The sequence below is a fragment of the Canis aureus genome, chromosome 5 (genome assembly GCF_053574225.1).
Source record: "Canis aureus isolate CA01 chromosome 5, VMU_Caureus_v.1.0, whole genome shotgun sequence".
NCBI lineage: Eukaryota > Metazoa > Chordata > Mammalia > Carnivora > Canidae > Canis > Canis aureus.
The window spans coordinates 60842417-60867139 of NC_135615.1; the positions used below are offsets into that span (position 1 = coordinate 60842417).

The 24723-nt window shown below is 42.7% G+C and overlaps 2 long non-coding RNA genes across 42 annotated transcripts in view; one reads left to right on the forward strand and one right to left on the reverse strand.

The window, feature by feature from the left end:
- Positions 1-24723, forward strand: part of LOC144314342 (uncharacterized) — a 154973-nt gene that overhangs the window by 85446 nt on the left and 44804 nt on the right. For 11 of the 41 annotated variants that reach the window (XR_013380147.1, XR_013380144.1, XR_013380142.1 and 8 more), the window contains exons 2-3: positions 884-1066; positions 14890-15167. The exons of 3 other annotated variants lie outside the window; for them this stretch is intronic. This is a non-coding gene — a long non-coding RNA (uncharacterized LOC144314342). Of the gene's footprint in view, positions 1-883; positions 1638-3799; positions 9590-14889; positions 15168-24723 lie in introns of those variants that run through there. 27 more of the 41 variants (XR_013380156.1, XR_013380158.1, XR_013380166.1 and 24 more) reach the window with 12 other exon arrangements.
- LOC144314347 (uncharacterized) lies at positions 1630-11678 on the reverse strand. Its single transcript, XR_013380185.1, has 3 exons — positions 11572-11678; positions 4572-4659; positions 1630-4067 (listed from the first exon to the last, which is right to left on the reverse strand). It is a non-coding gene; the product is annotated as an uncharacterized LOC144314347 (long non-coding RNA).

Genomic DNA, 24723 nt, shown 5'->3' on the forward strand with positions numbered 1-24723 from the left:
TAAAGCTAGGGATGAGACCATTTTCCTCTGAGGACTCTGAGAACAGTTTTTAGTTGGGGCTCTTGGATCTGGGCCTGCATTCTCTTCTATGGAGCAGCATTGCACTAGGGCTTTGTGATGGGCTAGAGAAGTGGGCCTGTATCCTGCTTACTCAGGAGCCAGGCTCTTCTCCATGTGCTGAGGATCTCAGGAGGAGAGCCACGTGTCTACCCTCAAGGTGTTCCTGTATCATTAGTGGGGAAGACATGTATGAAAGTGGCCATACAATGATACGAGAGGCTCTACAGCAGCAGGAGGGGGTCCAGAGGCCTGAGGGGTTCTAGGAGGCAGCAGAGACCTGCTTTCCTTGCATGGGGGCAGGCATAAGTGGAGTGATTGGAGAGAGGTGACCATGAATGGTGACATAAAGGGATCTCATTTGCATCCACATCCTCTATTAAGCCATGTGCAGATGGCTCTGGACACATACATCTCCATCCCAGACCCATCTATCACTGGTCTTTCCACTTGGAGGCTTCAGAGGCTCCCTAAAGCCATTATGTTCCAAACTAATGTCAGGATCTTTTTACCCAAATCTGGTTATCTTCCAGTGTTCCCTCTTTCCATCTGTCTGGTTTAGGAAACTCTGGTTTGGCAAATTCATTTGCTTGACTCACTCTTCACTCCCAGCTCTCCACTTCCAGTTTACAGCCATATCTCTTGCCTGAGCTGAATGCTGTTCCCACCTTCCCGGACCCCCACATCCACTCTGGACTGTCCAGCCCCTTCTCTGCACAGCAGCTGGAGTGAGCATTTCAAAATGCAAATCTGATTATGTCCCCTGTTCCCCAGACTGCCCTCCTTCCCTGCTCAAAACCTCTTTATGCTTTCTCATTTTCCTTAGGATGAAGACCCATATATCCTGAGTGGAGCCTCAAAGAACCCTTCTAATCTGACCCCTGGAGACTTTTCCAGCTCCATCGAGGACCAGCACCCTCAGCTCTTTCCTCAGTGTGTGGGCCTTCTTCCTGCTTCTCACCAGCCCAGGCCCAGGCAGCTCCCTCTTCCAGGAATCCTCTCTTCTGTGGTGACTGCCACACCTACCCCATTTGCCTAATTCATCCCTTCTCATTTTCCACATATCAGCTCAAATATCACTTCTTCAGGGAAGCCTTCTCTGATCCCCAGGCCACTTTAGCCCTTCTGCCTTGTACATCTTTGAGCACTTTTCCTTATCAGACATCACAGTTTGTGATATATTTTTGTGGTTATTTGTTTGATGTCTATTTTCCCTGGGGTGCCTGGTGGGATTTGCCCTCTACTCCATGTCTTGTGCCCAGCACACTGCCTGGTACACCTTACACACTCTATTAGGCATACAGTGGCTGAATGAATGCACGAAGGTTGTTCCGGGTTGGAGGGGCCTGCAGTGTTGGCTCCAGGGGAGGAAGTAACCAGAAGTGAGTTTGGGAACAAGCTCTTATCCTCTGGAATGGGGGTGCTGTGCACCCCCTAACACAAAGATATGACAGGCCAAGAGCTATGTTTTAGAACATAAGCTCTGAGATGTATCTTGCGTGGAGGGCAAAGGGTCTTGGAATAGGAAGCCATGTTAGGAGGCATCTGATGAAGATGGCAGTGGCAGGAGAAATGGACAGGTGGGTGCAAATGCTTTCAGTGTCTCCCATTTCCATCCCCCATCCCAATAAGAAAAGCAGGAGTAGATCAAAGGGCTCTACATGATTTCAGCATGATTTAATCTACTTGACCTGAATGTTTCTGGTGTATGGGGGAAGCATGAGAAGGGGCTTGGAATTGGCCAGATAGTAGGCAGTGTGGTGGAGTCATGAATCTGTAGATCTTCTTTCCCAGGCAAAAGTGGGAAGGTTGAGAGGAAAGGTCACTCTTAGGACCTGCTGTCCTGAGCTTATGGGGAGATGTTGTGTGAGGGCGCATGAAATCCAGGGAACTTCCTTTTGGGCCAGACAGATTTGGTCCCCCTCTTCTTGTCCTGATCTGCAAAGTCTGTCGTGGCAGCCTGTCTTAACCGAGACTCCATGGGTGTCTTTCAGTGGAGGATATTTTGAGAGGGGGAGAGTATGGGAAGCAGAGTAGTCTTAGGACCAGAGAGACACATAATGAAGGGTATTTGCCTCAGCCTGGGGCCACATCTCCTATCTTGCTTATTCTTTTTTGTGATTATTCTCATCTGAATCACAACGACAGCACCTATATAAACTAGGTTTATATAATGGATTGCTTTACTGTTTCACCATGGCTGCGGTGAATAGACCACAATGCTGAATGCCACTAAATTTTAGCTTTTTGCAAATGTTCTTTGGGGGTCTAGCATCCCCTTCTAGAATGTGACCAAGATAATATTAGTGTGCTAACAGTGGACATTTTTAAACTACAAGCAGGGCTGTAATATGCCAGTTGTGTGTTGTGTGTTGTCCAATTCTGGCTGGCACCACTCATGTAGACTCCCATAGGAATGACACCCACTGAGGTGTGCAGGGTGGCAACCCAGCCCATGAAGTGTGCAAGGCAGGAATTGTTTTGCTGGCTCCGAATGGTGATACGCCTTGTTCTTGTGATGAGCTAAATGTTGTCACTAAGCTAGGGCCCAGCTTCTGAATCTAAATCCAGTTTTAATTTTGCTACATCTCCCAGCTGATCACTGCTTGAGCAAACGAGTGAATGGAGAGAGACAAAGCCTCTGATCAGGAGTCCCTGCAGGGTTGTGATTTGTTCTGAAAGTCCCCAAGTGCTTGCCCTAATCTGCAGTTCATCTACCTGGACCTCATCTGTTCTCATTGTGCATTTGCCCACATGGTAGGCCCCAGATGATGTGGCCTTGTTGTTTTTCTGCCTCCCATTCTGAACCGCTTTTATCTTTCTGATACACAAGGCCATGCCTCCCCTGCCTGCCCTGTTCCCTCAGGACCTTGCTTCCAGCTACTACTAGGTCATCCTCTCCCACAAGGTGTTCATTAATAAAGTGGACGATTATAATTTCAGTAGGGAGCTGAAAAAGATAAAACAGCCTCTAAAGCACAAAGGAGTTACCCTATGTAAGGATAGAGTAACTATGCTGGCTGGGTGGGAGAGTCGTGAATCTGTGGGTTTTTTACGAAGAAGAGCCTGAAAAGACCTCAACAATCACATAATGCAGATGAGGAAACAGAGGCCACAAGAGTTAGTGGATTTGTTGGGACAGGACTGGGGTTTTCCATTATGCTGTGTTTCCACCAGTCATTTGAGTTGGGGTCCTCCCTGATTATCTTCTCTATCTTACATGACCGCAGGTGGCCCTGCATTTAAGCCATCTCTGTCCCATCAGTATTTGGGAAAGCAGGAGAATCATGTCAAGGGGACAGAGAGCTTGGTCAGTGGTGTCCTTGGACCCTGGCTTGACCCCAGGATCCATGCTTTTAAATGCCATTATGAAATGCAGTCCGTCTAGAGCTCAATGCCTTTTGCCGTCAGACTAATGCAGCCTTGGTGGAGGGGCAGCAGGGGGGAGGCTGGCTGCCCAGCAATCTCCTGGAGCCCAGGAGAGGGATTATGCTTGCTCAGGCAGCCTCATCACTGTAATAAAAATGGGAGTTATGTTTATCGACTCGTCATGACTGCCCATTTAGACGATTACCCCATTTCCAATCCCATTTCTAGAGAAAAGAGGATTGCTGGACACTTCCTCCTGCCCCCACCCCTGGCGGGGCCCTGACTGTGGTCTCACAGGCTGGGGTGAGGGTAGGGGTATGTGTTGGAGGTAGGCACGCAGCAGGCTGTGAGCTTTGCCCTCTTTGTCTTCCAGAGCTGGCAAGCCACAGGGGGATGGCTGTCCCCTGAGAGATAGGAGAGGACCAGAAACGGCCCAGCAGGGGCCTGGAGCAGCTGGCTGGCGTCAATAATTTCCTGTAGGAGATTTTGCTGGCCTGGTACACATCACCCTGCTGTTGCCCCTCTGTCTTCTTCCATGTGCTGCTAAAATAAACTAAAGCAATCCTTGGGCTGTGCTCACGTAAATGCCATTATTTAACCTCATCTCATCTCTGTGGAGCCCAGGTATAAAACAGTATCACCTATTTGGAACAAGATGGGGAGGAGTAAGACAAAAGGATCCCCCCCCCCCCCGCCCCCGCCCCAACCAGCAGCTGGAATATACATAACAAAGTTTCTCTTTCCACACAGAAGAGCCTTTTGGGCCCTGGCTCAGCAACCATTGACTCTTACTTAACACATAGCCCTAATTAGCTTGATAGGCTGCTTTCTGACATTCGAGCAGATTGGAAGTGGGAATTAAAGATGGGAAGAAGCTGGAGCCAACAGTTAAGAGCTAGACCAGGGATGTGACATCTGTGGGGACAACTGTGGATGGGAATCCTATTCAAAGGGGAATGTTGGATGAATAGCTTGGAAGGTCTCTTCTAGCCTTTCAGTTTGTGGCTCTGACTGTCTGATTTGACTGTGATGATGAGGAACAGGGAAAGGGGAAGGGGGACTTCTTGGAGGGAGCTGGTACCCAACAGGAAATGTTAACTTGTGTTTTGGGGAGGCCCTGAGTTTTGGTGCTCAGAAGTACTCACCTGCTTTTGTGGGAGTCTTCCAGATACAGTGTCTGCTCTTGATCCTCCTTTATTCTTTGCCAGCCAGAGTGAATTCTTGTGGATGTTTCTACAAAGAATTTTGTGAGACATCAGAGTGTAATAATAGACATGGCCTTGCGATTGGACAGGCCAGTGTTCAGATCCTGGCTGCCCATAAAGCTAGCCAGGTAATGAGTAAAATCATTGAGCCTCAGTTTCCTTATCTGTATATCTACTGTATAGATTGTGCATCATGCAGCCGCCTGCCTACAGCCCTTCCCTAGCTCCCCACTGCTCTACTGTTCTCAGGGTAAACTCCTTCCCAGACAACAGTTTTCAGGACCCTCAGTAAAACCTGACTTTCAGACAAATAACAAATAATTTTTTAGTGCAATTATGTTTCAAGTTCTAAAAAAATTTAGTGGTTTATCTGAAATTCAGATTTAACTGTGAATCCTGTATTTTGAAATGAACTTTTTATTTTAGAATTGTTTAGACAATTTGTCTAAATACCTAGATAAATTGTGAAGCTAATACAGAGAGTTCCCATATACATTAATATGTTATGTCAGTGTGATACTTTGTCACAATTAATAAACTAATGTTGAAAGATTACCATTACCTAAAGTCCCAACTTTATTAGATTTCCTTAGTTTTCTCCTAATACCATTTTTCTGTTCCTAGACCCTGTCTGGGATAGCATATCACATTTAGCCATCTTGCTTCCTTAGGCTCCTCCTGGCTGTGACAGTTTGACAGACATTCCCTGTTTTTGATGACCTTGACAGTTTTGAGGAGCAGTGGTCAGGAGTTTTGTAGGATGTCCTTCAATGTGGGGCTGTCTGATGTTTTTCTCATGATTAGTCTGGGGTAGTGTGTTTTGGGGAGGAGGACAACAAAGGCAAAATACTATTTTCACACAGTCATGTTACTGATATGTACTATCCACATGACTTATCACTGTCAGTGTTGACCTGGATCACCTGGCTAAAGTAGTGTTCATCAGGTTTAGCATCCTGTATTTTTATTTGCTGAATCTGATAACTATTCCAGGCCAATGAATCCTTCATGACCAAAAGACAGAAAGATCTGTATTTCTTACTGGCTTACTACTACAGACTTTTTCTGCTCCAACCTTAGAACTGCTGGCAATTCCTCTACTGAACTAGTCTCCATCTCTCTCACTGCCAGGCCTTAGTGCTTGCTTTTTCCTCTGTCTAGTGTGTTCTGTGTGTGTGTGTGCACGCACACACACTCACACACACAGAGTTTCCATCACTAGGGTCTGGTTAGGTGCTGGCCTTCTACTCTGGTTCTACTCTCTGCTGGTACTTGTCTTTCTGTGGTTATGATCTGTTTACTTATTTGTCTCTCTGATCCTAATGCATCCCTAGCATTTTGCACAGTGCCCATTGGAACTCAATAAATAATTGTTGAATGAGTGAACAGTTGGTTATTCCAGATGAGCCAGGAGAAACCTCTACTAAAGCGCCTGCCTTATAAACGGTAGATGTTCAGTAAATGCCTGTTTCCTGTTTCTTTCAATATAGAGAAAATGATATTCCCCAGATTTGAGCAACTGTATTAAGTTTGTGCTTGTGCGACATCTCCAACATATGCCCCTACCTGGAGACAAGATTCTGGAGCAGTGGTCTCCTAGGATTCCCTGAGAGCCACAGTTACCTGCGTCAAAGCGTCAAGGGGGCCACTTAGTGACAGAGATGTTGGGCTAAGTAGGCTACTCTCGGTCAATTTGCAAATTAAAAAGGCATCCTTCTCCCAATGGAAAAACTGCAAATTATGAACCCCTTGACCCAAATTTTCATAATCAGGCCCCTTGACCCTTTGTTATTTAGTGAAAGGGACCCACCTCACTCTATTTTTGTGGCCTACACACAGCACATATGTGAATAATGTTTATACCCAGTGTTGCTTGTCCTTGATGACTATTAAACCTGTAGGTTCATGTGTATATTAATTTTTCTCTTTTCACTCATCCAGTGTAGTTGTGACCCCTCTTCTGAGACCCAAAAGGAGGAGACACCTCCTAGAGTAGTCCCAGGAATCTCAGATCAACCTCGGGACTAATTGTGATGTCTGTCATTTATCTACCTTATGCCAGGTGCCTCACCTACCTCACATGTAATCCTCTCAATAATCCTTCAAGTTGAGAATTATTATTCCCATATTGCAAATGAAAAAACTAAGGTTTGGGATGCTTTAAAAATTTGCCCAATTTTCTGTGATGGAGTAAGGCTTGGAGCTAGGGCTGTGAACTTGAGCCTGAGCTCTATCCACTGGGGTTGGCAGCCTCTTTAAGGTTCAGAAAGTTCTGAAAGAGTCAGCAGTTCCCAATGGTTTGTGCTCATCAGAATGGTTCCTAGGTCTTTGTATTCCCAGGTCACCTTACTAGAGCCAGCCCCCATCTATCCATGTCTGCACACCTGCCAGAGCCTCCTTCATGGATTCCTGGATTTGGACTCCTCACCCACAGCCTGATCACTCCCGTGCTGCTATTTCCCTACTTAGAAACCACAAGGATGCCCATTTCTAGCGTTATCTATCCTTTGCCTTGCTTGCAAGATCCTGTACTCTATTCTTCCCCATGTCTCACTTCATCTGAGTTAGCCAGTCTTTTGCATGGCTTGCATGGAGGCCATCCACACTTCCAGTTTCGTGTACTGAATCTACCCTTTGGAGACCCCAAGCCTGCTCTCCACTCCTCAGATCCTCCCTCTCCCTTCAGATCCTGGGGCAGGTTTCCTTTGAAAGGAATACTGACTAGTCTGTTATCCACCTGCTACTCCTTACATCTCCATGGCACCTGGGTGTGCAGGTTATAAATTAGTGCAGAATGTCCCCTCTGGCTTGTGTGTGATCATAGGAGGATCCCCTGTTCATCTAATCTAGTTCCCCTGTCTGAGTTGCAGTGTCCTTAAGGACAAAAACCTGTGTATAAAAAAATCAACTTTATTAAGATATGATATATTCATATAATAAAATGCACCTGTTTTAAATTTTTACTTTAGTAAGTTTTGACAAAGGTACACACCCATATAACCATGACTGAGATCAAGGTACAGAACATTTACATCACCTTAAAAGTTCTACTTTGCCCCTTTGCAGTCAATCCTTCCACCCCCTGACCCAACTACTCACTAGATTTCTAAATTATTCATTTTTTAAAGGTTTTATTTATTTATTCATGAGAGACACAGAGAGAGAGAGACAGAGAGAGAGAGAGAGAGAGAGGCAGAGACACAGGCAGAGGGAGAAACAGGCTTCATGCAGGAAGCCCGATGTGGGACTCGATCCAGGGACTCCAGGATCATGCCCCGGGCTGAAGGCAGATGCTTAACCGCTGTGCCACCCACACGTCCCAGGATTTCTAATATTACAGATCAGTTTTGCCTATTTTTGAACTCTACATAAATCTAGTCACAGAGTGTACTCTTTTGTAACTGGCTCCTTTTTGATCAGCACAGTGTTTTAGAAGTTCCTCCATATTGTGTATTTCAATAGCCCAGTATTTTTTGTTGCTGAGCAGGATTCCATTTTATACATAAGAAACAATGTGCTTATCCTTTTACCTGTTGGTGGATATTGGGTTCGTTTCCAATTTTAGCTATTGTGAATAAAATGGCTATAAGTGTTCATGCACAAATCTTTGTGCAGGCATGTTTTCATTTCTCCTGAGTGTATACCTGGGAGCAAAATTTCTAGGTCATATAATAAGTATATATTTAATTTTATTTGAAGCTGACAAATTGTTTCCTAAAATGATTCCTCTGACCCCACCAGCAATGTATGAAAGTTCCAGTTGTTCCACATCTTCACAAACACTTGATATTGTCAAGTCTTAAATTTTAGTGAATATATGGTCACATTGCATTATGGCTATAATTTGAATTTTCCTGATGATTAAAGATGTTGAACACTTTTTCATGAGCTTGTTGATTATTCATATATTTTCTTTTGTGAAGTGCTTCTGAAAAATTTATCTATGTAAAATTTTTGATAATTTGTCTTTTAAATTATTGAGTTATGAGAATTCTTTCTGTATTTTTATGGAAATCCTATCAGATATATGTATAGTGACTGTTTTCTCCCAGACTGTGGCTTGCCTATTCACTTTCTTAACTATGCATTTCAGAGAGAAGTTTTTACTTTTGATGAGATAAAAATTTATCAATTTTAATTTCATGGAGAATGTATCTTCTGTACTGTGAAACCTTTATTGGTCCCAGGGTTGTGAAGAGTTCCTTCTGAGTTCTCTAGAAATTTTATCATTTCATTTTTTACATTCTGTCTAGTATATGATCTATCTTGTTGAATGTTCCCTGTGCACTTGAAAATAATGTATATTTGTACTTGGTGAGTAAATGTCATTTAAGTTTGATAGTGATATTCAAGTCATCTGTATTTTTATTGATTTTATGTCCACTTATTCTATGAATTATTTTTTTAAAGATTTATTTATTCATGAGAGACACAGAGAGGCAGAGACACAGGCAGAGGGAGAAGTAGGCTCCATGCAGGGAGCCCGATGTGGACTCGATCCCTGGACTCCAAGATCACACCCTGGGCCGAAGGCAGGCACTCAACCACTGAGCCACCCAGGGATCCCCTTATTCTATGAATTATTGAGAAAGGAGTGTTGAAGACTCTGACTATAATTTCAGTTTGTCTGTTTCTATTTTTGTTTCTGTCAAATTTTGTTGCATGTATGGTGAAACTCTCTTAGGTGAATACCCATTTGTATTGGTTAGATCTTCTGGCCTTATTGAATGGACTCCTTTATCATTGTGAAGTGTCTTTTTTTTAATCTCTGGTAATACTCCTTGTCCTCATCTGTTAGGAATATAGCTCCTCCTGCTATTGTGTTTGCATGGTCTATCATTTCCTCATACTTCAAATTTTAAACTACATATTTTTTATATGTAAAATGAGCTATTCTCTTGAAGAATAGCTTTCTTAATTTTTTGTCCAATCTGACAATTTTTACATTATAATTGCTATTTTAGTCTGTTTACATTTAATGCAGTTATTGAAATAGTTGGGTTGGGTCTACCATCTAGCTATTACTCTCATTTATTCTTTTTTTTGTCTTCTCTTGGATTATTTTTGTATTCCATTTTAAATAATTACATTTTGTTATTTATCTTATTGTTAGTCCATTTTCTATTTTCTTTTTCTCTGTGTGGGGTTGTAATAGGAATTACAATGAGAGGTTTTAACTACCAAAATGTACCTTCATAAATATGCTACTTCACATACAACTGTAAGACTCTTAAAACAGTTTATTTCCATTCCCTCTTTACTTTCCTTTCAATACTGTGGTATTGTCATACATTTAATTTCTACATTTGTTATGAATGTCACAATACATTGTTATTATTTTTGCTTTAGGTGATTATCTCTTAGAAGAATTTCTTAAATGAGAAAAAAAAATTCGTATTTACCTACACATTTGTCCTTTTCTGTGTTCTTCATTGTTTTGGGTAGACTTGAATTTTCATCTGGAATCATTTTTTTTTTTTCATCCAGAAAGCATTTATTTAGCTTCTGTTAAATGTAGTACTGGTTTGCTGGCAGTGGATTCTCTCAGCATTTTGGTCTTAATCTCTGAAGAATATTTTCACTGGCCATAGAAATCTATGTAGTCATTTTTCATTTCAGCATTTAAAAAATATCATTCCATTCTTCTTACTTGAGTAATCTATGATAAGAAGTCAGCGATACTTCTCATCTTTCCTTCTGTATATATCTTCTTTTTCTGTCTACTTTGAAGATGTTCTCTTTATGATTTTGTTTATAGCAATTTGGTTATAATGTGTATTGGTAAAGCGTTCCTTATATTTATCTTACTTGATGTCAATTGAGCTTATAGAATCTGTGGATATATAGTTTTTAGCAAAAATTTGTAAGTTTCTTTCATCCAATATTTTTTCAAATATCTGCCTCCCCTTCTCCACTTCTAGGATGCCAATTACCCATATGTTAGACTTTTTGGTATTTTCCCTTAAGTTACTTTGGCTGTCTTCCTTTTTTCAGCCTTTTTCTTTTTCCTATTCTTTGTGTCAGTTTTGATAGTTGTCATTGCCCAGTCTTCAAGTTCACTGATCTTTCCTTCTACAGTGTCAAATCCAGTCTTAATCCCATCCACTTAATTTTTATTATCTTATTATTGCAGATATTTCATTTTAAGCTCTAGAAATTCTATTTATATTTTTAAAAATAGTTTCTATTTCTCTTTGCATTTGGTTCATGTTTCCATCTGACTCCTTAATGATATTATAGTTGTTTTCAATAGTTTGTCTGCTAATCCCATCATCTCTCTCATTTCCATTCTGTTTCCATAGACTGATTTTTCAGTTATGATTCACATTGTCTAGTTCTTTTCATGACTAATAATTTTTAATTGAAGGCAGAACACTGTAAATGTTAAATTGTTTATTGAATTTTGTTGTCTTCTTTTAAAAAGTGTTGAGTTCTGTTATGGCAGGCAGTTAATTTGCTGTTATTAGTTGAATACACATTTAGGTTTGTTAGTAATGCTAGCTTAACTACTTTTAAGACTTGGTTTTTCTGGGGTCTCTACTGAATTCCCTCATGCTCAACAAATTTTCTTCAGTCTAGTTGATTGGAACTTGAATGCTTCCCAGTCATGTGTAACTCATGATAGTTGTTCAGCTTGTAGTTCTCCAATAGTTGTCCAGTCTCTGGTAGTTCTTCTTTATGTGGTCTTATGGAGTCACACTCTACATGTACAATTTATTATTTATACAAACAAGGGCACCCAGTAAGATGCCCTGAGCTCTTTCTTGTAGCTATTTCTACTTTGGCACTCTGTCCCCAATTTCAGCCACCTCAACCTCCCTTAACTTTAATCACTATCTTTTAGGCTCAGGGAGGCTCTCATCCTCTAAATTCCTCCTCCTTGTCAAAAAGTCTGATAAATGACTCTAGGCAGGAAGCCTAGGATAATCATAGAACTCACCTCAAATGTTTCCTTTCTCTTAGACCTCATGGTTTTGTACACCTATTGCCCACCATCTGAAGAATTGTTTCATACATTTTTCCAGTATTATAAAAGCATATAGTGGCAGGGTTAGTTTGTACATTCCATTGTGACCAAGGGACCACCTCATAAACTTCTTTATTATTACAGAGTTGACTAAATGCTGAGTACAGAACAGTATTCGAGAAATTGAATAGGTCTGTCCACCTGGGATGTTTTGCTTATGTTCTGGAATAGAAAGTGACACTGGGACAGGAGTTTCTTAAAGGATCCAAGCCTTTTGGGAATAGGCCTCACCTATAGCCATAGCTATAAGGTATTGGACATCATTCTTCTTTTCCCTGTAAGTTCCATGGCCAAACTCAGTATTGTGTCTAGGAACCATCATAACAGATTCTCACAAGGCCAAGTTAATGGGGAATCCAGTCACTGCCATGTGACTGACTTTTCCTAGGAGCAAGTGGTGATTGTGCAGCCTATGAGCTTATTCTATCTATAGACCACACATGGCCTACAGATGCAGCAGAAAGGTTGGCCAAAAGAGCTTCATAGGGTCCACTGAGCCAATGTAGTGAAATATATTGAATTTGAAAAGATGAGGGAAAAGGAGACCCAGGAGGTAGGAGGTGACTGCCAAACCCAAGAAGACCTCAGAACTGAAAAGTCAAGGAAAAAAGGATGGGACAAGGCAGTACCATCATGATTTCCCTTGTGTGCAGGAAAATGGGGACAATTTCTCAGGTTTAGAGGGCACAAGAGAGAAAGAAAGGGAGAGTGAACATATTGATCCATTCATTAAATGTTTTAAGTGCCTGTAGTGTATCAGACATTGAAAATTTAGTATCTTCACTGAAATATCTGTTGAGACACATATGCTGCAATTAGCAAAGGAACCAAGCAATCATACTTCCCTTTGTAGGTTCCTTGGCTTCATCCTATTCTCTCTCTGTATCATGGGAGTTTCATTTTACTATCCCCAGTCTGCTTTCACTTTCCTGTTGTCTGAATGATGTAAACATCTGAGATTTCCAGTTGCCTCTCTAGAAATAGTGAAAGTATTTTGGGTTAAGTGGGGAGAAGTTGGGTTGAATCAAGGAAGTAATCACAGGAACTAGTTTAGACTATTTCTATTTAAGTGGCCAAGAAAATGTATCCCTAAGGTACTGCTTGTTGCCTTTTGGGAAGGATATTTGGGTGCCAGTAACATTTTATGACATCACTGGGGAGGACTTTCTAGACCCAAGCACAGCTGTATGTAATATAGTGAAAAGTCCATGGGCTTGCCTGCTGGTTAATTTTATGTGTCAACTTGACTGGTCATGGTCAAACTGTGGTGTCTTTGCAAGGGTAGTTTTGAGTGTGTTTTTAAATCAACAGTCTGAGCAAAGCAAATTGCCTAATGTGAGTGGGCCTCATTCAAATCAGTTGAAGGCCTGAATTGAGCCAAAAGGCTGGCCATACCCTATCCTCCTGCTTTGAGCTGGCTCATCAGTTTTTTCCTGATTTTGAACTCAAACTGAAATTATAGGCTCTTCCTGGATCTCAAGTCTGCCAGTCTTTAGACCAGAATGTGGTCTTTGGATCCACGGGCTCTCCTGGCCCAGTTTGTTAACTTACTCTGAAGATCTTGGGACTTGTCAGTATCCATAATTGCACACATACACTCACACACACACACACACACACACACATATCCTATTGGTTCTCTTTCTCTGGGCAACCCTGACTAATATAGCTTAGGAACCACATAGACTTTTCTGTTTTTGAATCCCTCCTCTGCTACTTATTAGTTGTATGATCTCAGATAAGTTACTTCCTCTCTCCAGGCCCCAGATTCCTCACCTATAAAGTGCTGATATTTTACCTCTTAAAGTTGGTAGGAAAGTCAAAAGAGGAATGTAAAAAGGGCTAGATATAGAATATGTAGATACCTAGAGGTTCCTTCTCTGGTTTTGTTCCCCCAACCCCTAATCCACTCAAGAGAGAAGATTCCTGCTGGTGGGAGGGGTAGCAGGGAGACTGTGCAGTCCATACTTTCTCAGTGTTTCTCAGGTAGTGCAGGTGTATCAGGGTAAGAAGCATTCACTAACAACTTGGATTCACTTACTAGCAGGCCTTTGAGGAAATTGCACCCAAGGACACTGTATTAGAGTTCTCCAGAGAAATAGCACCAACAGGAGAAATGTAGATGTATAGAAAGAGGTTTATTGTAAGGCATGGCTCACACCATTATGGAGGCTGAGAAATCCCCCAATCTGTCTCTGTAAGCTTAGGCCCATGAAAACTGGTGGTTTAGTTCTACTCCAAAGCAAAGGCCTGGAAACCAGGGGAGACTACAGTGTAATTTCTGATTCAAGTCCAAAGGCCCTGGAACCAGTGCCTGTGATTGAGGGCAGGAGAAGATGGATGTCCTAGCTTAAGCAGAGGACAAACTTGTCCTTTCTTAGCCTTTTTGTTCTAGTTCAGACTGTCAGTGGATTGGATGACGCCCACTCACACTGATAAGGGGAATTGTTTTTACTCAGTCTACCAATTCAAATGCTAATCTCTCCTAGAAGTCATCTTCACAGACATGCAAAAATAACATGTAACCAGCTTTCAGGGCATCCCTTAGCCCAGTCAAGTTGGCACATGAGATGCTGCATTACAGATATTTTAATAACAGTCCCCCTCTGTATCTCTAGCGCATTGTCCTTTAAAAGTACTATGCCTTCTCTACTGGGCCCTCTGAGGCAAGCAGAAGGGTAATTACTTCAAGTTAATATGTATATGTAGCTCTCCTTTTCTTCATTCCTGTACTTACTCTTTCAATAAGTATTTCTTGAGCACCTACTATGTGCTAGATAATGTGCTAGAAGTACTGGAGATCCATTAGTTAACAAGGTAGTTGAAGTTTTCAAGGAACATAGATAATAACAGCTCATGTTTATTAAGATAAAGGCAGATAACCACAGCAGCAATGGCAAATGCCAGAGTGTTTTTACATAGGCCCAGATCACAACCCAGCAAGCTGATGTCTCCCCCCAGCTATCTATCCCAGCTATTTCAGGCATTTCCACACTTCTTCAGTCCCCTACCCATCCACCAACTCTGCTGAGCTCCACCTGTACCTGTGCACCTGGCATCAGCATTCGGCTATCCCCCATACCTCCCTCCCCATCCTGTGTTCCCTATCTCTGGGAATGTCATCACCATCTACCCAGTTCACCTCTGTTTTCTCCCACTCCTTTAACGCACTCCTCTTATCCCAGTAGTTACTGAAGGTGATATATTTGTTATGCACTTTGTCTGTTGCAGGCACTGCTCCTTGCATCTTACTAGCTTATTCAATCCTCACAACCCTGAATAGTATGGATTCTCTCTGTCTCCATTTTATTGGATGAGGCAACTGAGGCCCAAAGAACGTAAGTGAGCCAAGGCTTCCCAGGCAGCAAATGGGAGAGCCAGGACAAAACCAAGCAGCCTGTCTCCAGAACCTCTTCTACTAGTCATCACACCAGAGTGCCTCCTGGTCCAGAGGCAGAGACAGGCAGTGAACCAGTAATTCTACAAATAACTATTGAATCACCATGCCAGTAAGTGCCATAAAGGAGAAGTTAAGACTAAGATGGCAGGGAGACTCAGGGAAAGGAAAGAGAAATGTTCCACTGAGTTTTGTGATGTCAGCAAGGGGGGGGGGTGCTTCATGGGGAGGGGGACAAATGTCCATGACAGATCCAAAGATGTCAGGCTGGTGCAATCCCCTCTGCACCCCACAAATGGCCAGCCACCTGTTTTCCTTAATGTACAGTGTGATCTGGTCCCCTTTCACTTGATTCGTTTCTATAACATTGACTGTCAGCCCCGATTGCTGTCCTATGTCCTTGACCAAGGTTTGGCAGACATTTTCTGGGAAGGGCCAGATAGTAAATATTTTAGGCTGTGTGGGTGGCCAGCCTGTTGTTGCAGCTCTGCAGCCTACCTCCATAGTGCAAATGCAGCCATGGATGATATATACATGAGTGAGTATGGCTGTTTTCTATGAACACTGAAATTTGAACTTCATGTACTTTTTACAGAATATGATTCTCCTTTTGATTTTGTGAACCAAAATGTAAAAAAGCGTCATGAACTGGCCATATAAAAACAAGGGCAAGCTGGATTTGGTGGCTGCAGTTTGCCAATATTACTCCAGACCATTTTTCCAGACAACTTTCTCCCCCTGCCTGCCCCATAAGCCCCCTTGAAATTAACATCTTCAAAAACCAAGTTCTTTGCCCCAGTGAGGTCAGCTCTTCCTGATATTCTGATTTCTGTTCCCCTGGGAATGGTGAGACAGAAAAAAAAAAAAAAAAGCGCAAGAACCCCAGCTGAAGCCATGCTGGGCTGTTGTAACTTCTCATACCTGCTGGGCACATTCCTGCCTTTTTCCAGTTTCCACCCCACCCCTCTTCTTTCCACCACCAAACGTCTCTTAAGACTTGTGTCTACTCCGTGTGGCTGTTTCATCACCTCCCACTCCTCACTGCGCACCCCCTCCAATCTGGCTTCCACCCCGTTGTGCCACAAAAACAGCTCCCACAAAGGTCAGTGATGACCTCAGCGTTGCTAAATCCAAAGGACATTCTTTAGTTCTCATCTTACTTGCAATTGACACCGTTGACCACTCTCCCCTTCTTGAAAATTTTCCCTCTGACTCTGGCTGCCCTTTCTCTTTCTGCTACCGGGCTCTGACCTGTTGGAATTCCTAAAGGCTGAAGCCAGGGACTGTTTACCTTCTCCCTTGAGCTACTCTTTTTGAGTGATCATGCATCTATAGCTCCTGTCCTGAACTCTGAGCTACAGCCCATCCATCTCTCTGCTGTTTACCTGACATCTCTCAGATGTCTTAAAGCATCTCAAACTTCATATGTCTCAAACCAAAATCATCCATTCACGCAACTGTCCACTCAGTTAACAAGCAGTTACCAAGTGCTTGCTATCTGCCAGACATTGTACTAGTTGCCAAGGACACAATTTTCAGTAAAAGGAAACAGAGTCCTGCCTTTGAAGGGGGCTTGCAGTCTGCGGGGGAGATACTTATTGACCACACCCTCACACATCTGCTTCCCTCTAACTCATCTCTTTACTACAGTGGCCCTGTCCTGTTGTCCTTCCTCCCCTCCATAGGATAACACCAATGAAAGTATTTCTAGGACTCTCCATTGTCTTAGAATAAAGAGTGGGAGATTCTCAACAAAACCCCACATGCCCCTGGTGGCTCTTCTGGCTTTGTCTCCACATACTGTCCCCCACCAAACCATGATCTGGCCTCCCTGGATTGTTCCAGACTCTCATTTTCATTGCACTTCTTTTCCACTTTGAAGCATGCTGCTCCATCAGATGGGAATACTGCAGTCTCCTTTCTCTGCCTGGCTGTTTCTGACTACCCCCTTGGGTCTCAGTTCTGCCATCACTTCCTCAGCAAGGCCTTCCCTGACTTCTCTGCTAGGTTAGAGGCTCCTGTGAGAGCTTCAGACAGATCCCTGCACCACTCCTCATGGCATTCCCACACTGCAATTTGTGTCCGAGGGTTTGATGCCTTAATTAATATTTGCCTTCCCACTAGTTCTCCAAGGACAGGGATTCTGTCTCTTTTTACTAAAAAATCTGTTTGCAGCAACTAGTACAATATCTCTCAGAAAGTAAGTGCTCAGTAACTATTTGTGAATTGGGTAGATACTTGGATAGATGGATGGATGCATGCCATTTCCCTATCTGAAGCATTTTTCCTATCCATCCTTCAAGGTCAGCTCAAATGCCACCTCCTACAGGAAGTCTTCCCTGATACTCTTGGTGGAACTTCACCTCCCTCTCACGTCCCTAAGCTCTGTGTATAACTCTGACACAGCATCAATTGCCTTTTACCTTGTGTTACTGTGTTCACAGCAATTGTCCTCGTGGTCCGAGTGTTTCCGGACATCCAGGACCAGTTTTGCTCATCTTTGTATTTCTCACTTGGCATGGTGCCTTAGACATGGGAGGCACTCAATAAATACTTGCAGAATTGATTTCTTTATATAGTCCAGGTTATTCTAACCCTGACAGTGATCCATCCTCAAAACATTATGTTGTAACCACAGATGGAGGCTGAGCAAGGGAAACTGTGACACTCCCACCTTTGTCATGTCTCTGCTCCTCTTGCCCTGGAGGTTACTAGCCACCCAAAAGTCTTCTCTCTCCCAAGCTCACTTCTAGATACAATGTAAAATTTCTTTGTCCTCACTCACTATTACTTTCCTAAGTTGGTGGCAGTTTAGCAAGTTTATTATCAAGTTTCTTCAGTGCCTAGGGACCCATTTCATTCTGCCTGCTGATTTGTTACATTTAATTTTTCTAAGAATTCCCTTACCTGTGTTTTTATCAACAGCTCTATTTACATGGCCTTAATTACTTCCTAATTGTGTATATCCATCCCTCACCTTTTCTTTTTCTTGCTGAAGTCTGATGACTAAAAGGAACACAGTAACTCACTCAGCCTCCTTTCTTCCCCATCGTGATGAAAAGGGCTTTGAAAAAGTTGGAATAGCTCATATGGTATACCTGTTCCTGACATTATAATTTCACTTAAAAAATTGACGTGATTCTGTTTTAGCACCCCTGGTGTTTTGCAATCCCCATTAAATTCAGTTATTACTGATCCCTACTTTGTTTCTGTTCCTGTCTGTACTTTCTTATGTACTGTGAGCTCCAATCTGCCTGGCATTTTGGGAGACTAGGGTGTTCTGTTCAGTTGAATATTCTGGTTAGCCAAGTTGCCATATTGGTATATATGGACCTTCCAATTTTCATAAAATTAAAAACACAATAAAATGTCTTTTATTATATTGCTAAACTAATTGCTTATGTTTTAATAAAGACTTTATTTATTCAAAAACTAATTGTTTAAAGCAAAAAAGATGCTTTCTTCGTGCCAGATACTATCTCAAGGGCTTAACAAGAGTTTCCTCATTTAATCCTGACAGCAATCCTACAAACTGGCTTCTATGCTAGGTAACCTGCCCAAGGCCACAGGACTCGGAGTAGGGGAATCAGAATTCCTGACTCCAAAGCTCTAAATTATCATAATGGAATTCTTGGTTTCTTTTCTCTGATGATCCAGAGAGCCCTCCTCAGTTGCTCCAGACTGTCATAAGGAGTACCACTTATGACTTTACCACAGCCCAGATGGTGTAGGAGTTTTTCCTGGATTGTCCTGCCTTCCTTCTTGCCTTCTGGTCTCCACAGGGGCTTTGAAACTCATACATTATAAATAGGTTCTAAGATTCTGGGCCCAAAGGACTGAGAATGGAGAGGTTGGCGCATTAAGAGTTGATTTTAAATCTTAGTTCAAATCCCTTAAAAAAAAAATCTAAGAAACTTAGACTACACCTGATATGGGAGACCCAGATCAATCAGTCCATCAACAAATCTTTATTAAATGCTGCTGAATGCAAGGCCCCATGCTCAGGGCCGTGGGCAGCTATCTGAGTAGCTCTGGGTTTTACAGTAGAATTGTGATTTGCAGCTTTTGATGAAAAGGACTATTTATGGCATGCCAGAGCTTATGGGGCTTATGGCTGTTAAGTCTGTTTAAGCCTGCAACTGAGATTGAGGCTTTTTCTTGAGGGAAGAAGAAAACAAAACCAAGTACCCATCCCTTTGGAAGTGTGTAAGTTGAGCTCTCATGTTATGACACAGTGGGAACTCAGCTGAAATTGGCTTCCCTGGGTAAAACAATAAGCAGGAGGCTACTTGAGCTCACCATTTCTGCAGGAAGGGTAAGGATGAGATTTAAAAAAAAAAAAAAGCCCAACATTTTCATGGGATGTCTCAAGTACGCCCATATTTCCTTTAAATGACTCTGAACTTATCTTGCCATTTGGAAATGCTAAACGTTGGAAAGGGCAATTAACACGGGGACACATAGATGGGTTGAGAATGTGAGGAGTGTAGGGTGGGGAGGAGAAGGAAGGAACTGCTGCTTGCAGACACGGTGTCATATGTACAGACTGAGTTTCAAAGATGAATAGGTAGTGGTAATGGTATGGAGGACATTGCACATGCAGAGAGCACTAGGGCAGGACAGAGAGACATTCCACTGGAGAGCCAGCTAAACGTTTGGGGAACCACTGGTGTGACTAGCAGCAGAGTGCCACCAGGCAGGGAGGGCCCAGTGAGGTTTAAGACTTCTTTTATCTTCCAGACCCTACATCCCCTAAAGAGGGATCTGTGGATAAACCGTGAAGAGATGTGCATTGCTTTGTCTCCAATTTGGCAGAGCGCTGGCTATATAATACAGTTTCATGGTGTAGCAGAGTTCCAGAGCTCAGCCTGTAGGCTCTGGAGCTGGACTACTTAGGTCTGAATCTTTACTAGCCGGGTGATCTGAGGCAAACGTCTTAATCTCTTGTTCTTCTGTTTCTTCATCTGTAAAATGGGGACATTGATGATACCGATTGTGGAGGGACTGCAGGAGGATCCAGTGAGAGAATACATGGAAACCGTTTAGGACAGCGCTCGGCACATAGCACACACTTAAACAAGTGAGCTGCTGCTGTCACTTTAATAATAAAATATTCTCACTCCACAGTGTGGCTGGGGTTAGACAAGTTTCAGGACTTTTAGCTACCCGAAAGAAGTTATCACACACTAGACAGGACTGGCCACAATGATATAAAGGTTCACCGTAGTCATACATGTCTGATGAAAATGATTTTCATTTTCACTTGTCTTTTGGGGGCAGTCTCACCATTATCTTTGACAACTAATTATAACACTGCAATCATACACAGAGAAAATCAGAAGCAAAGCAAAGAGAGTTTATCTTCCAACGGAGTACTCTACCTGTAGGTAATTTCAACTCTTCCAAACTGCCTTTATCCTCCCAAAAACAAACATGAGAGAAAGAAAATGGAATACCACAGATCGCATTGCTGGAGAGTGATTATGACTCAGAAAAATAGAGGTTGGAACCTCAAACGCATATGTCCTGGTGCCTTGAACATTTGGATAAATGACTGCTATGTGATGCACTATCAACATAAATATGTGTTTTAATGGTCATTGTATCACATCTGCATGAAGTGTGCTAGGTCTGTGAGTGCTCAGTGTCCATAAAGCCCAAGATGTTTGGGGAGCAGTGTGAGTGGTCTGTTATTGTATGGAGAATGGGATGTGCTCCTCTGAAGTCACATTTCCTGCAGCTTTGCTGACAGGTTGGGATAGATACTGGGTGGGACAAGGTTAGTTCGTGTATGTAATTTTGGAGACAGAAGTGCTGGCTGACCTCAGCTGATGGGTAGGAAAGAACTCTAAGGATCTACTTCCAGGGCCCTCAGAGCTCAAGTGTGGTTGAGCGCATCCTTGAAGAGGTAGTACCAGGAAGGCAACCATCTAGAGAAGCTAGAGAGCTGCATTCATTGCCCTTGGAGGAGAAAGCTATACCCTCCATGGGGGAAGTTGGAACATGTCCTAGCCAGATCAGGAAGGAAGCATCCAGCTTCTGCCTAGGCTGTCCCCAGAGAAGCTAGGGCAAGCTACAGACTTTAGGAAGAAGTGGAGGAGTATGGAAACAGACTTGACAGAAGACCTGTAATATCTACTAAGACCTTACTTCTAGCAATAGAACCTGGTATAAAATGGGGGTCATTTGGATACCCAGGAAATGGAGCCTCTGACTCTAGTTAGTGCTGACATCAGTTGGTGTGGTCTGTTCATCCACTGTAGAAGTTTTATATGGTGCTTTGTGACCACAGCATCTGGAAATGAGAAGCATCTTGATCATGCTTCATCAACGGCTCCTGCCTACAATGTGAGGATGCTCTGGAGTTGTTCCATGCACAACCTGCGCATCTTTATATGGTAGCCCTGGTTCTGAGGGACTTACTTCCTACATTTTGGGTGGAGGTTTAATAAATTAAACCTAAGTATAGAAAAGAGAAGTGTAACACCCATTATTTTCTCTCCCTTGTCAGAAGCATTGTGAAATTTACCAAAAGCAACCAGTTATGCCTTCTATTCACATCAGTGAGTGGTAACCAAGTATTTGTATAGTTTGCATTTAGGATTCATTTCTTAGGGGGAGGAATTTTACAATCATTTAACCTATAATTGATATCTCAAGTGAGATACTTTACCCTTGTGGAAATATCTACCTCTGGCCATTGTTCTCTCCACTGTGCTGACTCTTTCTACACGTTGACCGGGCTCTGAGATTTTCTTCATTTGGACCTCTTTGTTGTTGAGGGGCCCAGTAGTCTCGGAAGAGCCCCCCCATGAGGCATCTTGTGGTCTAGAAACTCACTGTGGCCTCTCTATGGCAGTGTGGCCAAGTCTCCTTAATTTTGCTTCAACTGTGTAGTAGGCCTGTGGCTCAGATGAAATTTGGCCAGCACTGGACTTTCTCATCAGCAAAGTAGGAAGCAGTTGCCAGGACATTTTCTTTTTTAAAATTTTAGACCGTAAGCCGTTAGGCTATTATTTATAAAAATTTCCTCAAACCAAAATCTCACCTCTGATTTTTTACCAGTTCCCAGGATATAGCCCTTATTACTATGATGCTTATTATGGAAAATCCATTCAATGAGAGTTCTGGCAAATTTGAAATACTCTATTTCCTCTATCAGAGTGGGAAACATGTCTGGGCACCATCTCTCTCACCTTGTTTGGTTTGGTCCGTCTTTGCTCTAAAAAACCCCAGCATCAGTGGAGGCTGAGGAGGCTTGTGGTAGCACCTGTAGGGACTGGTGATCCCAAGCTGCGCAGCCCTATGCTGGGGCCACAGGGCTTTGGATGAGACCTTAAGTCCTCTCTTTGCCCCAGCTTTTGAAATGAACTCAGCTCTGGTCTATCCAGGGATCTGCATTATTGTGTCTTTAAATAATAGCTCAGCTGCATGGGCTGGCGGCACAGACTCTGAAACGTTCATATCTGGTGCCTTGGCTTTCTTTTGTGTAATTAAAAAGAAAAAAAAAAAGCAAAGCTTTGATACCCCCTGAAGCAAAGTACTGTAGAAATACAAGGCTTTTCCTCTCACTTTAGGGAAATACATGCAAGACTCCAGACCCATTATTTCAGATGCTTGCATTTTTTTCTTCCTAAAACAAGAAGTCTATCAGATTTCTTTTCTGTCTTCAACTTAATTTGATCTCCTCATCAAAAAAATCATTTATGCCCACTTTTTATTTTAAATTTGCAGGAGTTTGTGCTTGAATAGAGACAACTTGGGTAGCCATTCAGAAGACACATGAACTGCCCCAAAAGGATACACTGTCAACAGAATAGCAACCATAGAACCAATACATAAAAAGAAAGGAGAAAACCCTTCTGGTGTATTGAAGTACAGGGCAGTACATTTTGGAAGCAATCATAAGGATATTAGGTGGCATGTCAGATGTGTATAGTGCTTGGGCCAGAGAGGGGGATTCCACCTTTGTTTCATCAGCATGGGCAGTCTGCCTGTACGAGGTGGACATTCCCCGACTCCTTCTGCAGATCACCATTTTGGACATTAGGTCTCTCCTTCCTTTACTCTCTTGTAGTTCAGTTCTATTGCTTCAGGTTGGGATCATTGTTGGGATGCGGGCTGACAATCCTGTTACTGGCTGGCAGCCAAAGCTCAGACAGCTGTTTCCTTTGTCAGGTTCTGTTGCACCCACACCAAGTTGGATATAAAAGCCCAACAAGTGTCAATGCAGGGCTGATGGTGTCTTTTTATTATATGGGGGGCTAAAGTGAGAAACTGGAAGGCAGAAGACATATGGATAAATGTGGCAGATTGAGTATGTCCTATAACTGCTCCTCTCTCCCCAAGCTCCACTAAAATGATGGCAAAGCAAAGGTATAAACCTATAAAGGCATAGAAAAATGGGAGGAAAATGACATTGAACAAAAAAGACACATAGAAGTGTCTTTGGGACATGAAAAGTGGAGGGCTGGGCACCATCTTGGCAGAGTGATGCCCACAGAGGGAAAAGCTAAGAAGAAGCAAACCAGCTAATATCCAGGGACAGTGGGAAGGCTCAGGAATTGGAGGCACCAACCAACTCTCAAAGCTGGGAAAGAATGGGAGAGAATAGAGAAGGATAGGCCAAAGATTTATCTTGGAAGGTCTCTCTTCCCAATCCAAACAACCAGACCACTGTTCCTCTCCTCTCTGGTTGAAGATTTGATTCCTGGGGAATTGAGCCAGAGAGAATTCAGACTGAGGGAATAGCAGAGAGCATCCCTAAGTTGGATGGAAAATAGGGGATGAGATCTAAGTGTTCTTCCTTGGGGGCTCCTAGGATGCTGACCTGTATGTGCCCACTCCCTCCAAGCCAGGATTAGAGCATTCTTCCAGACACATAGATTTCCCCAACTGGGAAGTCACAGATTCTGTGGGGAATCCCACAACGAAATGGCTGATCCCTTGCTTAAGAACTCCATGGTGAAGTCACCACCCAGTGAGCCCTGCACTTGTATATCGAAATCTCAATTACTTTGGAGTGCTTTTTTCATAAGTGAACAGACAGCCGAAGATCAGCAGGAATAAATCACACCCTAGAATTGGTAGCCCAAGAGAGATGAGAAGATAAAGTGGCTATGGGTGGAATAAGACCAGGATGTTATCAAAGGAAATGCAGCAGAAATAAAATAGCCAGAGAATGGGGTCAGAAGAGCAAATTGAGGAATTTGCACAGAAAGTAGAAAAAAAAAGGACAAAAATACAGAAGATAGAGAAAATGATACCAAGATTGGAGAATTACACCAGGAGGTCTAGCATTTGACAGTCAACTACCCAGAGGTTTGGCCATTTTTGTGCCATAGACCCTCTGGCAATCTGGTGAAGCCTTCTGACTCCATCTTAGAATAATGTTTTAAAGTGCATAAAATACATAGGACTACAAAGGAAGCCACTTACACTTAAATATAGTTGTCAAAATATTAGAAAGCAAAACGGTGATACAATAATATATGTGCTTTTTATGAGCACATTAAAAACAAGATCTAGAGGTGGACTACTGTAATTTTGAGGTAGTGATGAGTGTAAAAGTTATTTCCAGCTCTCTACATCAGTGTGATGTGAGCCGCTGGGCTGAGCTCACTGTAGACAGGATGTCCTGGGAGACAAAACCTGGACAGTTTCAGAGG